Source organism: Bemisia tabaci, chromosome 3 (assembly GCF_918797505.1).
Source record: "Bemisia tabaci chromosome 3, PGI_BMITA_v3".
Lineage (NCBI taxonomy): Eukaryota > Metazoa > Arthropoda > Insecta > Hemiptera > Aleyrodidae > Bemisia > Bemisia tabaci.
In genome coordinates this window covers 7,058,933-7,075,363 of record NC_092795.1, presented here as the reverse complement: position 1 = coordinate 7,075,363, position 16,431 = coordinate 7,058,933, and the positions used below count along the sequence as shown (strand labels likewise).

Sequence of the window (16,431 nt, the reverse complement as noted above, 5' to 3'; positions counted from 1 at the left end):
GTGATGGAGTCGGAATGGACTCGAAATTTAGGCGAGTAAACAAACATCTCTTACGCATACGGTTGATGAGGTGAGATTCTATTTTTGCCCACTCGAATTCAACTCTGAATGAACCTATCGCATACTTTTTCTAGAGCAAGAATAAGATTTGTTCCTTACAGATAATGCCTCAAAAATCACGATGAGCGCATCGGCAAACTTTAAAATGCACTCCTAACTTCACAATCTGCGTAAGAAATGCGTGTTTTTTTAAGCTTCCCGCTTCAAAAAGGATACTACGGCTTAAGTGGACATTTCGTTAGAGGAGTCGTTCCATTCAATCCCTATGACCGTCACTTCCGCGCGCACGTTGAGGAGAGCATGAGGTCAATCAAGGCGGATATCTATCAACACGAGAAAAATGTGAATGTAAGCACGCCGATTATTATCAGATGGTTAGAATCATCGTCCCGTCACATGTGTTTTGGCGGATTGGCGTCGGCTATGTTGAATATTGCGTTGTATCCTTGTGAGCAGGGATTGGATGGAATGACTCCTCTAACGAAATGTTCACCTGTGCCGTGGTATCGTTTTTGAAGCGGGAAGCTCGCCTAAACGTAAATTTCTTATGCAAATGGAGAAGTAAAGGGTGCCTTTCACTCCTTGCCGAAGCGCTAATCGTGATTTTTAAGACATTTTCTATGAGTAATAACTCTTATTTTTGTTCTAGCAAAAGTTTGCAACAGGCCCAATGCTACAATCAATGTCGGGGTTAGCATTTTGCTGGGCAAGTTTTCGCAAATTAGGTTAGGATTGCTGACTTGGCTCTGTGGTCAACAGGCACCAATAAGCGAATCTAAACGTTGACTTCCGAAAGTAACTTCTACACTCGAGGCGAGATGGCAGTTCAGGGCCTCTAAAATACATGTATTGCTTCTGATCCCATTGCAGCCCGCATCAAACAGTAGCCAAGCTGTTAGAAGGGCCGGCAGCTCGCAGCCGGAGAGTAAACACAGGCGACACACATAAGCAAACTTGAAACCATTCGAATGGAAGCTCGGTCGGTTAGCTTAGTTCACACGAAAGCACACAGACACACATCCCATCAACACACACCGACGCGACGTTCCACGCACACCGACGCGGGCGACCAACAGGACAATAGGAGGCATAACGCAGACGCCGCCGCCTCTGATGGCGGATTCGCCGAATAATGGGATTTTATGGGGGCAGATGAACAGGAGAGAGTGTTGCACAGGTTTGGCAACGCAGTTCCGGGTTTGTTTGCTCAGTGTTTGAGTCGGGTGTGTGAGCGGCGATTGTGTTCAATTACTGGGTTATTGGGTTCGCGTGGTGCGAGGGACAGTGATTCTCAAGCTTCGGGGAATTCGGGCCGCCGAAAGTGGGACTCACCCCGAGAGTGCACCGACAAAAGCACCAAGAATCTATGAGCAAGTTAACCGTGCACTGGAAAAAAACACATTGGATCGAGAGTCAAGACTCTTGAAAACAATGATAAGAAAAAGGACTCTTAATTCAATCAGATTTAAGCTTAAATCAAAAGGAAATCCGCTCAAATTAAGAGGCTTCGTTCTCGATTAAAGCTTAAATCTGATTGAATCAAGAGTAATTTTTCTTGTCGATGTTTTTAAGAGTCTGGACTCTAGATCCAATGTGTTTTTTTTCCAGTGTGGTATCGAGAAGTGTCGACTTTTTCCATTCCCTAATGATTATTGATTTTATCTCATTTCCACACTGAAAGAAAAGTTACGGGCTTTATAGACACACCGTCCGTTCCGGGCACGGAGGCAGAGACTTCCGTCTGCTGTAGCCGTAGCTTCGACTGCTCCGGGTACTACACCCGGAACTTTCGGTGTCTGGGCCCGGAACGCGGACAGTAAGTCTACATAGTCCGTGAGAAAGGCTTGTTTTTAGTGCAGGGAAGAGTTCGTGATGAAATCCCGAGGTTCCTACTCATTTTCTTCGCGGAAAAAAATAAAACTCGGCCAGCTGCGTTTGTAACCTAATTGGACGTATTTCTTATAAGGGGTACCAGAGACAGGTGGGTGAGAAGGGGTGTGCTCGTCAGTTCTCGGGCTGTAAGAATGAATGGGAATTATAAAGCGCCAGTGACGTCAGGGGGGACGGATTCGGGATCGGGGCTCGACTTTAACTCATGAGCCCTGTCCACAACGCTGTTGGCACATGGCGAGAGCTTATGAGTTAGTATACAGTTGGCGCTTAGTTCCGTTTAGCAGAATGTAAAATCCCGCTTTTTCAATCCCCAAAAGAAATCACGCCCACTTTTACACTGTTTCTTCAGCAGCTCACCACGAGCACACCCCATCTTTCCCAAACGTCTCTGGTTCCGTTTAGCAGAAATACGACCAATTGTGTTGTTCCGACCAGAATATTATTCGATGAAGTGGCCATTCCTAATTTATTGAAGCTATAGATGTCAACTGAATCTCTATTTCAGATCCAGCCTTGATCAATTAGAATGACCATTTCACTCAACTATCAGTAGGCCTAAATCACTGTCTTTATTATATCTTTGCACTCAGCTTTCGGCAAGTTGTAATTTAGCGTATTCGTGTAACGTGACTGGATTCAAATCCCTGATTGGCCCAGTCTTCTAAGCTGTCTACACGACTCCCGATAGCAACAAAAAACATGCTGCTTTCAGAAAAACACAATACTTTAATGGCGCACACTGATTGCGTTGGTGCAGAACACGGTTTCTTCCGCCTCGTTATGTTCAATCAGCGATGCAGACAAATACACTTCTTGCCTCATGTGCACCACTGATTGGACAAAGGTGGAAGAAACCAGAGCATGAACTAATCAGACGTCTTCTACCGTGTTTTCCTCGGGGTGATAACTCCGGTGATATTGGATGATCATGTAATTGTTTTTCTTGTCTGCATGCACAATGATTTTATAATTGAAAACAGGTTTTTGTGACTAACCCACTTCTGAGACATTTTTAATCGAATTAAAAGGCATTACTCTGCATTATCTTCATTGAAACCTTCAAGGGCTCTGCAGTACTTCTGAGTAATGCAATGCGAAAAAAGACTTGGGTTCGTATTCATGAGTGTTCCTTAAACGGCTCCTTACCGTGAGAGGCCCCCTATGTTTTACAGGGTTATTAAAAGAGGTTTAAGGAGCTTCTCAACATAGCATTATTAGAGGGACAATATTAATAAATATCGAGGAAAATTCAAGTGTATAACTTTGTTTATAAGCCCGAGTGAGAGATAACAACGATTTGCCATTGCAAAGAATAAACAAAATATTGAGTTAAAAAAAATTTTAAGATTTTGACCACACTGGAAAAAAAGTCGCTTGGATCTACAGTCCAGACTCTTAATACCATTGATAAGAAAAAATACTCTTGATTCAATTCGATTTTTCCTTGAATCAAAGAGCACAGCCTCTTGATTTAGGCGGATTTCCTTTTGATTCAAGCAAAAAGTCCGATTGAATCAAGAGTATTTTTTCTTGTCAATATTTTTAGAAGTCTGGACTCTAGATTCAAGCGACTTTTTTTCCAGTAAACTTAAAGGTAGGTCCAAACCGACCTTGAAATTTTCAGAGTCTAAAAAAAAATGTTATTTCTGAGTTTCAATTATTTTAATTTCGTCCGAGATTCGACAGAATAGTCTTTTTTATGGTACTGTGTGAGGGATCTCCTTAAATCTTGGCGGCGGCAAGGACACTGAGGAACACTGACCCGATGTTGTGCCACGCTCCGAGTTGCGACCCACCGAAGACGCAAGAACTTTGCACATAGCTCATCTCCAGTGGAGCTTGCTGTCTCGGACCGGGCTTCACCGGCACCGGCCACTTCTTCCCATGTTCTACACGCAGGACCCAGGCCCGAGCATACTTCCGCCGCTACGTCGCACACTGAACCGAGCCAATAGACCAAGTCGGACAAAATCTTGAAACTTTGAGCGCTTACATTTTCGAAAATACAAAAAAAAGAACATGAGAGTGGTTCCATTAGTTTTTCGTAAAATTTCCTTCCGCAGGCACCCCTTGAAATTGAATTTGTGACGAAATAGAAATAAAAATAAAAACATGAAATTTTAGCAAAAAAATTCATGTCCAACCTCTCCTGTCACCTCGTTCTATTGTGCGTCGCTACGTTTGCTTTTATTTTGCGTTTGCATAGGCAGTCCACTGTTGCCAGATCAATCCTCTCATCGAATAATTCCAAACTTTCCGCAAAGTTTACTGATCACCTATCTTTCCGGAAGAGGCAGGATACTTTTATCCAATTGTAACGTAAGGTTCTGAGCAAAAACCTTCTCTTTAAGTTGAAACTGAGAAAAAGAGGTTTAAAGTTTCATTCCTGCATAAAGCTCAATTTAGAGAATGAACAAAACCCCTCTGTTCAAAATCTAATTTCTTTTTTTGAACTTCTAGAATTTGGCGGTAGAAAATAAACGACTAGTGGAACTCAAAAACATTCTGAACTCAATTGTTTCGAAAACGTGGGTTGGTTCCTCTCTGGTAAACTCGGTCCATATTTTTTGACCGACCAGGGATGTCTTTCCCTCTGCTTTTGTTTTTCATGTTTTTATTTTTAATTACAAACTTTTTTCTTTGGATCCTTTAATTATTTTCATTCTAAAAGACAAATGTATGAGAGAAGGTCTCTTGAGACGTTAAGCGAGAACAAAAAATTGATTCGGTCTGATTGCGTGCGTAACATAGCTGCTGCAGCTACTTTTCTAACCCTGCGTTTAAGTCTCATACAATTTCAATTGAGCGTCGCAGAATCCCAATACGAGACACAACAATGTTGACTACAAGGTAGTTTAAGTTGTTTAACCGCACCAGAGGGGAGGCGTGAAAAATCGATTCTCGATATCTCCCCATTTAAAGCTATGCTCAAAAATCGATTCCTGAGGTATCCGTTGCAAACACCCTATCTATCGATCCTTTTCATAGGTTTAAATGGCAGATCAATCGATGTATCGCAAAGCACGCCACGCCACTTGAATGAAGGAACATAGCTGCTACTTTTTATATCCTTACGTTCAAGTCTCCTACAATGTTCAACGAACGTCGCAAGATCTCAATGCGATCTACAACAATTTTGACTGAAAGGTGACTTAAGTTGTAGAACTATTAAATTAAGGGGACATAGCTGCTACTTTTCTAACCCTGCCTTTGAGTCTCCACGAATTTTCATTGAAAGTCGCAGGATCGCAATGCGATATGCAACAGATTGAATCATTCCGAGGTGATTCCTACGGTATATACTTGTTCAATTTAAAAATCCAGAATATCATCGTTCATCATGTTCGACTTATTCAGTAGTTTCTATTTATAATGTTTATTATTATCAACTTTCAGATGCTTGAAAATTCTCTGTTGATTTACCGGCTCTGCCGCAACGCGACGGTATATTATGTTCGATTGAGTTTCGCGATGGGCGCCAAGAGTCTCCAGCTGGGAGCCCGCCGATCTTTCCGCCGTGCTGAACAAGAACATCGTATGCATGATCGGATGTTGCCAAATTTTTTTCCATAGAAAAATACGAATCAGCCGGAAAATTTGTCGTTACTTGTTCTGATATCATTCGAGAAATTTTCATCGCAAAATCACTTAGTGCATCTGGAAAATTCACGCGAAATCATTCAAGATTTGCCAGTAGAATGATATGTAGGAAAGTTTCTTTGACTCTTAAATTTTCCTTGCCTTGTCAAATATTCTCTGAGAAAAGTCAGGGAATTTGATGACCGAAAATGAATGGTACTTGAAAATAAAATTCTCTACTTTTTAATAGGTTTTTTTTTTTTTTTTTTTTTTTTTAAATATGATTGACATGTGAATGCTCTATAAAGCTATCAAATATTTCGGTGGGAAGAAAGAACTTCAAGGTTTCTAAGCGAAATTTGATGAATTTTAAAAGTAGAGCCACAAAGGTCAATTGCACTGGTCACAGAATAGTATTCTGTTGCTTGATTTTTGTAGATAGCTAAACAAATTAGATCTGTCCCAACAAAAACTTCCTACGTTGAATATTAACCGAGATATCGCGCTTTTGAAAAATCGGTTTCTGACGTCATCTACCATAATAGCGGCACGCCGGCACCTTTGGTTTGTTCCACCTGGCTTTCATCTGAATTTTGCGTTGAGTAACCAGTGAAAATGTGTGTCGAACAGATTGAAACCAAGGGTGTCACTACCAAGAGGTGGACGTCATAAACCAATTTTTTCAAAGCGCAATATCTCGGTTAAAATTAAGAAAGTAGAGAGTTGCTGTTTGAAATATCGTACTTTTTTTGCTGATCTACAAGAAGCAAGCATCAAAACACGATTTTGAGACCAGCGCAACTGACCCATTCCCTAATTTTCCCTAGTTTTCGATGAAATTTTGAGAACTTAGTCCAGAGTTACCACATAATTTAGAGGATGAAATTCCCTGACATTTCCCTGACACATCCCAGTCGGAAATTTACCTTATACCTCAAAGCGTTTGGTTGAGTCACGCAACTAAACTAACTTCCCGGCAAAGCGGAAGGTATCGCCAGATTTGAAGGCGTTCAAAGCGTTCGGTTGGGTCACGCAACTAAACTAACCTCCCGGAGAAGCGAGAAGTATCGCCAGATTTGAAGGCGTTTTAAGCGTTTGGTTGGGTCACGCAACTAAACTAACTTCCCCTCAAAGCGGGAGGTATCGCCAGATTTGAAGGCGTTTTAAGCGTTTGGTTGGGTCACGCAACTAAATTAACTTCCCCTCAAAGCGGGAGGTATCGCCAGATTTGAAGGCGTTTTAAGCGTTCGGTTGGGTCACGCAATTAAACTAACCTCCCGGGAAAGCGGGATGTATAGCCAGTATTTGAAGGCTCTCCCGGCGTTCACAAACTAACAGTTAACTAAGCGTTCGCTAAATTTTGCCAAGTTCCAAAAGATTTTCGGGCAGAACTAACATTTATTTCAGTCAAATAAGATTAAGCAGACGACTGCGATGTGAGCCTTATTGGTGAAATTCCCTAACATTTGAAGATATGCCAGATGGTTAACAAGACATTTTTAGAAATAGTTTTCAGGCGAAATGTGTTGTCCGCAACGTCGAATCCATTCTAGAGAGCAAATAAAGGTGGCCCAACGATTTTTCCCTCACATTTATTCCTCAGTTTCCTAGACAGTTCCAGGTTTTCCTGGACTTTTCAAAATTCCCTGACATTTCCCAGTTTTCCCTGACTGAGGCAACTCTACATACATACATGAGTCGCTTTTATAGTGCTCTCTGGCACTCTGCGACGCCTAATCGCCACAAAACTCGGTCTTGTCACAATCCACCAGGCAGTTGACACCCCCTCATTTCATTTAAAACCCCCTGTCGCCACCCTCTCACTGGGCAACTCTGCATTCCCTAATTATTTTCCCAAGTTTCCGATGACATTTCGAGAACTTTGTCACCCTGAGATCCTGAATAAACATCTTTCAGGGTGAAAGTTGACAACATTTTGTGGCTCATACGACGTTTTTCCTCAGCTCACCGATGCAGTAGATTCCGGTTCGCGAGCCACTACGCGACGTTGGCGAAATCTCATCTCATCTCCTCTGGAGCGGCTACAACTACGGGACATCTTCCATTTCTGAGCGGGGCTCTTTCGTTTGTCGTTCTCGGCGCTGATTCGATACGATCGGGTAATTTCAATTTATCATCCATAGGCCAACTTTCCAGCGAAACTCACTCGATTCAATCGGGCTCAGAAAAGGCGCCACTCGGCGTTGTCTCGTCTCCAGCCGCATTTTTCGTTGAAAGTCGCAATAGATCGCGGAACCGAGAAGTTGCATGCATCAGGAATTTGCAATTTAAGAGCTGATTCCTACGTAAAATTGAACACACGCATCTTTCGCAGGCATTTTATCAAATGCCTGGACATATGATCAAATTTTGACAGTTTATGACATTTCGAAAATTTATGACGAAAAGCTCACGAGCTTTCAATATTTTGGGAAAAGTGACTCCTAAAATCTACAAACTCTTCTCGTTGTCTCTTCAAATGTTCCTCATATATTTAAATGTTAAAAATTTAAAAAATCTGTATTTCATGATGTGCTATTTTCAACATAAATGTTTTTTTCAGGAGCTATAACTCGTTTATAGCTCCTTCTCACACGAGCAATGAATTATTCGATGATGCAAATCTTTAAAGAGACCTCCTTCTTACACGAGCAATGAATTATTTTGTCTACAATTGGCAAAAGAAACAGAATTTCAATCTGAGTAAAAATATTTGACTATCTGCCTACAGGCCTAGGCATTTGACAAAATGCCTGATTTGACCATTTGCCTGCGACACATCCCAAATTCTCGAGGTCATAACCGGTTGAGAAGTAGCTGCATTTTTCGTGCAACTGACCTTTTACTTGCATACTTGTGCATCTCGTCGGCATTTCGAACTTTTCTTGGAAGGTGACACTCACCTGCGTCGGATCCTAGAAAGTTCACTTTTCCCGGTTCGGGGGTGGGGGGGGGGGGGGGCTGGGTGCGAACCCGAGATCGCGGGGGCCCCGAGCGGGTGAACCATCAAGTCAAACGGTTATTATCTGGACCAGACGCTCATGCTCGCTGACAGACAAGACGGACTACAGACGACGGTAACAGTAGCGAGGCGCGAATCGATTATCGATGAATCCCCATTCGAAACCGTGGCAAAGAATCGATTATTATCGAACACCCCGTTCATCGATCCTTTTCCATGGGTTTAAATGGAAGATATATCGATACCTCGCGAATCACACCGCGCCGCTGGACGGTAACGTTCGAAAGCGGCGCTGACTCCAATCAAAACAAATTGATCGGAGCGTCATTGTCGAGGTAGTAACACACGAGCGCCAGGCCGGGGGCCGGACATCTTGCCAACGACGAGATCGCGTCGAAAGCTGATTGTGAGATGTTTGGTTGCGGTGATCCCGCGCCTTAATCGCTCGATTTAGTCTGACGTCATATCAAAAAGTTCCATCGATACTTTCCTCGAGTCTAACTCGGCGACGGGTAAAAACGCAGACTCTTGAAGCTTTGTTATTCGACCGTTGAAATTCAGCGCTGAAAACGCAAATTTTGGGATGTATTGTTACGTTTTAGCTCTCTGTACCCGTTTGGACGGGGAGGTATAGTCGACACTTTTGAGTTTTTATTCTTTTATCTCATTTTTGATGGAGCGATTTTGCAGGAACAGCGAACACGCAAATGATTGATGATGGGCGACTAGACAAGGTCTCCACGCGAAGTTTCACGGGATTTTTCCCAAGTTTGATTTCGCAGGAACGAAACTTCTGGGCTTCTTTCCGGTTCAACAATACAATAAAATTTCTTCGTCTTCTTTTTAAGTCGTCCCTGGGACTCCACAAGGACTCTCAGTTAGTACTGTGATTAGTATTGAGTATAACTCAATATTTTTCCCAACTTCGGAAGAGAGATTTTTCCCTGGGACAAATCCCATGAAACATCCCACGGAGACAAGATCTGAGCCAGAAGAGCATGCCACATTCCGCTGAACATGCATGCTGTTCCGCATGTGCTGAACATTTCCACTTCAAAATCTTACGTAGGAAACGTACACACAACGACCCCGGAAAATCCGGAAATCAACTTTTGATGGAGATTAACAAGTATTTCTAACACAGATCGAATGAAAGTTAGTCATTAAAATGACATCACTTGTATTTTTGCCGTTTAACTGATGGTCATTGTAAGCACCAATATCTTGTTCAAGAGTTGTTGATTTCCAGATTGCCGGTTGCGTAATTCGTTTTCCTCGTGAAATTTCGAAGAGGAAATCATTTTACGTAGGTAACGTCTTGGACCAAAGGACGTAACTAAATATTGGGATGAGCCCGGAAAAGCATTAACTCATATGGACTACAGGGTTCAATGCCGAGTGCAGTAACGCTCGCGAGTCAGGAAGGCGACGAGTCTTGACTTCTCTACGATTGAATGTTGAAGCTGCGAGAGTTCATTTGTCAGGAATTTGCGATTTGTGAACTGTGTTCCTCGTGTAAAATTTCTTGAGAAATACGATAATGCAATTGGTTTTACCTGCAAGTAACTAAAAAGCTCAAAAAAAGCTCTCGAAGTTGAGACCGTAATGGAGGGAATATCTCACGCTACCCTCAGAGTCCACCTCTATATTAAGGCAAACTCTCTATGCGAAGATGGGAGCAGATATATCCCCGAACAGCCACTTCGTTAGGAGACTCCAAAACTGAGAACACGGCAACCCTGCCAATGTGTTCGCTCCCTGTCTTTTCATGGATAATTGAGGATTTAAACAGATTGAACCAACACTCGAAAGAGAAAAAGCGAGGTTTAAAGTGCTGGCGCTGTGATACTTTGTGAAATACGATCACGTATCTAAGTCCAATTTCTGCAAAGCCTCCATGAAAGATAGGGAGCAGATAGTAGAGCAGTGTGTTAGGAGACTCCAAAACTCATAACCACAATCTTCCAAATGTGGTTCGCTCCTGTCTTTAACTCAGTCCAATTTTTCTTGATAAGGAGGTGGACTCTCCGGATAGCGCGGGGTATCCGCTCCATTACGGCCTCAACTTTGAGAGCTTTTCTTGAGCTTTGGAGTCGATTGCGGAGAAACCAAGGGGTACCATCATATTTTCTCGCGAAACTTTACGTCACTGAAATCGGATATCCCTCACGCATGTAAGAGCTCCATTTTCCTGATGTCTTTTATGTCTATAGCTTTGTCTATCAAAATCAATAATCAGCCGGCTGTATCCGGGAGCCTGAGCCTTTAACGCTCGCCCGAAGCAGGTCCCAAGGCTTCATTCTGGGGTTATGGGGACCCGAGCCACGCGTAGAAAGCTCACCGCAGACGCGTGTGACCGGCACTGCAAGCGGGCACGGACCCCCCCCCCCCCCTCCCTGAGGGTGGGGGGAACGGGGTAGAGCTTCCAGTCTTTTTAATCTGGCTCAAAACAGCCACGACCGCGGCCGGTAGGCAGATGACTGATTACCCGCCGGTGGCCTCGGCGTTGTCGAGTTGCCATCGCCGAGGGAAGTACTGCGACCCCCTTAGTTTCCTCGTCTTTTATCTAATTTTCCTTGCTAATCTGGCAACTGAGGGCGTTCTCCATGAATGTCGAATCTACGGGTAAAATGGGTTGAGCACGTAAGATCAGGTGCTAAGGAAGGGATTGATAACTTGTTGATTTTTGAAAAGACGTGAAGGGTTTAGAATATGCATAATTCACGTTTATATGACGTGTGTGACGTCGAGGCATCGCGAAATGCGCTTCTGTCCCTGGTTGAAAACAATTCCACACTTTTTTCATGATTATGAAGTACCTCGTTTACATGTACCCAGCTACTCACATTCGCGTTCGCATAAAATCTAATTCCGTGATTTAATTAGCATTAAGAGGGGAGGGGACCATCAGTTTTTGTGCACTTTCATAGTAATATCCCCTAATTTTATCTATGATTTTCCCCAAAATTTTGCATGGGAAGCTGAGTACTCAGAATATGTGAATAATGCATAAAAACCTCGGTTTTCGTCCGAAGCGGGTCTGTAGAAAATATTCTTTTGGATCTGTATATATAACAACAAAAATATATATCTGTATATATACCTTCATGAAATCTTGTACACAGGCAACCAAATACTGTTACCTTTCAGGTTCTGTTTCTATTACCATTTTTACGATATTAATCCGTCCCGGGTTTCGACACAAAGGAATTTAACACCCAGTCGATGCAGTTATTTGCTAAACTAAAGGTAATGATGGGTGCCATAGGAAAAACTAACTCCTCGATATCAGGCTGCAGTGATTTCCGGAGTGAAGGAATGGCGCATTTTGTCCACCGATCTGACAACAATGAACCGAGAGAGGACTACAGTGCTCTGGCCTAGCTTCTGAGTGCCCGAGGCGCTTCTGCCCGTTCTCTGAACGTGGCCTCTGTAAAGAGCCTCACTTCTTGCAGGACTTCACATACTTGGGAAAAAGTAATTGACGGCACGTCATATTTGTTCCATTATTAATTAAAACTAATCACTTTTGGGCGAGAAAAAAAAAACTCAAAAGAAAGTTTGATAGTAGCGCGTTATCGCCGTGAGAAAAAAGTCTCTGTTGATGTTTCAATCAATCCTAATGTTCCAACGATGGCCTCTTCCATTTTGGTCTCGTCGATTCAACAAAGTTACATTGGTTTAGTATACTACGTGACAGGCATATTTGATTTGGGCGAACGGAGGGAACCAACGTTTGCAATCACGTCGTGGATGACTTTACGAGGGAAAAAACTTCGTGTATGGGACTCGAAGTTCAGGTCATATGAATCTCTGGAGTTTCCGGATCCAGAATGCCAAAATTGGGTGAAAAAGGAGTCAATTGTGATGCTACTTTACCATTAGAAAGAAAACAAATGTAGAAAAATTACTTCACGACTCACTGAAAAAATTTCAGGAATCAAATGAGTAAGTGAGAAAAAGTAGAAATGGAAGAGCAGGGACTACTAACCAAGACACGACGTTTTCCGATGCAATTCAAAATTCCTGCTCAGAAGAAAAAAACTTAAGTCAAACGCTTACTGAAAGTTAAGTAAACGGTTCAGCTGTTGCATGTTGTTTACAAATTGCAATTGCACAGTGGCGTAAACGCAATGCGTGAAGTATCCACGCAGTCTTGCAGCCACTAGTAGCGCGCACCGAGGAGGCCGTAGATTACGCGCAATGCGTGAAGTATTCATGCAGTCTTGCAGGCGCTAACATGCGTTTGGCGTCGACCGCAGTGTTTAGCGCGATCATTCAAAGTCGCGCAGCGTTTTTCACTTCATGGTTTTAAAGTTTTTTGCACAGGTACACTATGAATGGACCATTTGTCATTTACTCTGATAAAAAATTAAAAAACAACACAAAATACTTCGGTACTTCGGTTGACTCCGTAAAGTTTCAACCGAAATACCGAAGTACTTTAGATGTTTGACCCCAACTTCGGCGGCTGGTCCTCAAGTTTTCAGATGTACGATCCGAAAACTCCGAAGGCCCTTGGTTTTTTGTGGCTCTCAAAAGTTCGAAAAAGTGGCTATGTATCTTTTTAACCTCCATGCTTCATGCAGTTACGCTGATTAGACGAAATTTTGCTATTAAGAACTACAATTTCTGGCTCGTCCGTAAAAACACTTATGTGCATGGAGAAAATCATGGTACATACGTTGTTTTTCATCCGAGTCAGAAATTATGGTTTATTAATGAGCAATGAGGTACTATTTCTAGCTCATTTCAGGAACAACATGGGTGCCATTAAAGTCATGCAGATGAGAGCTTTTATGGATTACACGTTGGAGTTTTTTGCCAACGTGCCTTAAAAATTCAGTTTACGGCTGAAAATCTCAATACAGAGGGAAAAAACTCATGTGAGCACAGTTTTCCCTCAAAGAGATATGCTGTTTGGTACAACGCTAGTTACGTCCATTCAGAAAGGCAACTACAGGATTGTGGATTAGCTGAAAATGGTAGTTTTGGACTGCAAAATGTAATTACATTCGTACAAATCACAGGAATACAGCCACAAAATCATAACACTAGAGATACACGCGACCGACCCGTTGTGTTTAGAAGATGGGAAAATGTTATTTTTCACGCATGAACAGATGATTTGATGCACAAACCGAATTATGAGCTTCCGCATTGGGAAGTGTGCGCGCCGTGCCGCAAATGGGAGCTAATGCCGGAAAATGAGAGTGTCGGGCCGACTTGGGCAGACTCGGCCATTATCGTCCACGACCCCCAGACTAGACCGTGCCGACCATTAATGGGCAGCGTCGAGACGCAAGGAAACGTGCCGGCACGCACTCGACCGACCCAGTCTCCCGATTGACGCACAATCCTGCCTGTCGTCCTACCCAAGAGAGCAGTAAGTCCAAAACTCGAATTTTGAGAAAATTTCATCCTTCGTTAGTGTTCGAGCACTAACCGTTAATTGCATGAGGTAATCACTCGATTTTGGTGAGAAAATCTACATTTTATGGTGTTTATTCGCTTACAGACCGGTTGATGCACAATCCTGCCTGTCGTCCTACCCTAGAGAGCAGTAAGTCCAAAACTCGAATTTTGAGAAAATTTAATCTTTAGTGTTTAATTCTTTAATTTAGAAGAAAAAATAATTAAAATTTCATTATTTTTTATCTTCCTTTTCCGTTCAAATTGTAGGAAAACTTCTGAAACAGCCACAATCCGCTTTAAAATTGCGATCTTCTCACAGGTTCACTTTTCTGACCTCTGTGATTTAAAACGGGTCGATCGAAGCAGTTTTCACTGGTTTTCTCGAATCCTCGTTTCTGATACTTCGTCGTTTCCAGCGGACTGATTATTGAAATTGATGGACAAAGCTATAGACAAAGAAGACATAGCGAGTATGGAGCGATCCTATTGGTTGAAATGAGTGGTTCCTATAGACAAAGGGAGAAAATGATAGACTAACTGTCGGGTCTCTCGTGGGTTGCCGTTAGTTAGTCTATTACCTACCTCCTTTGTCCATTGCAACCACCCGCTTCCACCAATAGGATCTCTCCATATATCTTTTGTCTCCTTTGTCAATAGCTTTGTCTATCAATTTCAATAATCGGCCCGCAGGACGAAGGAACGTAACTCCTTTCCAATGTTACAAAATTGACTCCGACAGTTACATTTTTACAATTGTGTATCTGTGCAATTTCAGTCAAAATCGTCTAATTTTGGCAGATGAATCGGTGAAATTTCCAGTTCAAAATGCCCCAAGATTCTCCCTGTAAAAATGCAATTTGCGCGAGAAAATTCGGCGACACTGAAATGGAGTTACGTTCTTTCGTGATTGAAACGACAACTTAAGTCTTTTCGTCGATGAACGAGACCCACAGCGCGACGACGACGCGGCATCTCGTGGCGATGGATGCGCATGCGCGCTGCAGCGGAATGGCCCGGGATGAGGGCACGTAGCCCGCCGCGAGACCAAGATCTAGATTAGGGAAACGTACGAGAATCGACTAACCTCACTTCTGGTCGGGGCTTTGGAGCGAGTCCAAAGCCCGCCCGCTCCCCCCGCCCCTCCCCTCCTCCTCACCCCGCGCCGGGTAGAAAAAGGACAGAACCGGGGAAAAGTTGCGGACACGATCCCGGGTTGTGCTTTCGTTGGCTCAAGGTTGTTGTTGCTTCTTCGTCGGGCGTAGCTTTCGATGGTGGACATGTCCCGTCCCGACGCGACGGGTTGCAAGTTGCGAGTCTTTCATCGCGTCTTTCCACCGGGTCAACTGAGACTCTTATCCCTCTCGCACACATCTTCTTCCAATGTTCTAGATCTATACCGTTCAACCTCGCCATCTTAATAAAACGCATTATTGATGAAGAAGTGTATATGTGTCTATAAAAAGGGAACTTATCTTCCGGGAGAGGCATTTCCTTGACCTCCTGCAAGCCTTCTTCTTTCTACAGTATCAATATACGGGAGAGTATTGCCACCTCTGTGCCGCTCGCTGATTGGTTCATCAGTTTTGGGCTATCATGGAGCTTCAAAATTGGCTCGGTGTAAACAAACCCGACCCAGCGGAAAACGTTTTATCGGCTGAGAAAAGAATTATGATCACTCTCAATGGTCAATTTTTGGTAAAAATATCCAGCAAAGTTCGATCCGAACTCAATTCAGAAGTTGAAAATAAACAAATTTCTATCACATCCAAAATTACGTCTAGAATTTTGTAAAACTTTGTCACTATCTTGTTTGTTTACATTGGGCCAAACTAGGAGCGGAGGAGCTCGGGTGGCCCGTCGTTTCAAAAATTTTAAAAAAAAGTATGCTAATTTTCTTTTCTTTTTCCCGAAAACCTCAGCCTCGAGGAAGGCTGCTCATTTATAAACATTATAGGCCATCTTAATTTAACATTAGAATGTGAAGGTTGACCGCAGCATTTTTCATTTTTCATGGAGAAAGGTTGGCTGCCCTTATGGGTCCTAAGGCCTCCATGTTTCGACAAGACCTTACTCTCCAGTATCAAGGTCTGGTACCGTACCAGGACCGAGAATTTTGGTGTTCTACAAGAGCCGGAGTTTTCCTTCTTTCTCCATACCGGGAGCTGGGCTGTTCCTCCCTCTTTCTCCGTTTGAATTTCCCGCCATACACGCGAAGGATCGCTGGTGGTTCGGAGCGAAGTCTCCAAGTCGGAGGACGACCCGGGCCGACTTTCTCCGACGATGGAGAGGGGGGATCGAAGCTCTGCGCCTGCGCCGAGTCGGAACTAGTTCAGTTGTCCAGTTTTCAATAACCTTATCTGCGGCACGACATGCGCCGTTCAGCATCAGCATCCCACACCGATCTACACTCTCGCCGCGGCCTCGGCTCGCGCCCTGCCCTGCCGAGCTTTTGCCCCCTGCCCCCCCCCCCCCCCCGATCGCGGACGGCGTGCTTGAAAGATCCCTCTCGATCGCGGATTCGA

At 43.4% G+C, this 16,431-nt stretch overlaps 1 protein-coding gene across 2 annotated transcripts in view; it reads right to left on the bottom strand.

Annotated features, from left to right (window-relative positions):
- The window catches only part of LOC109030808 (uncharacterized), a 100,535-nt gene that overhangs the window by 53,193 nt on the left and 30,911 nt on the right, over positions 1–16,431 (bottom strand). The window lies entirely within an intron of this gene.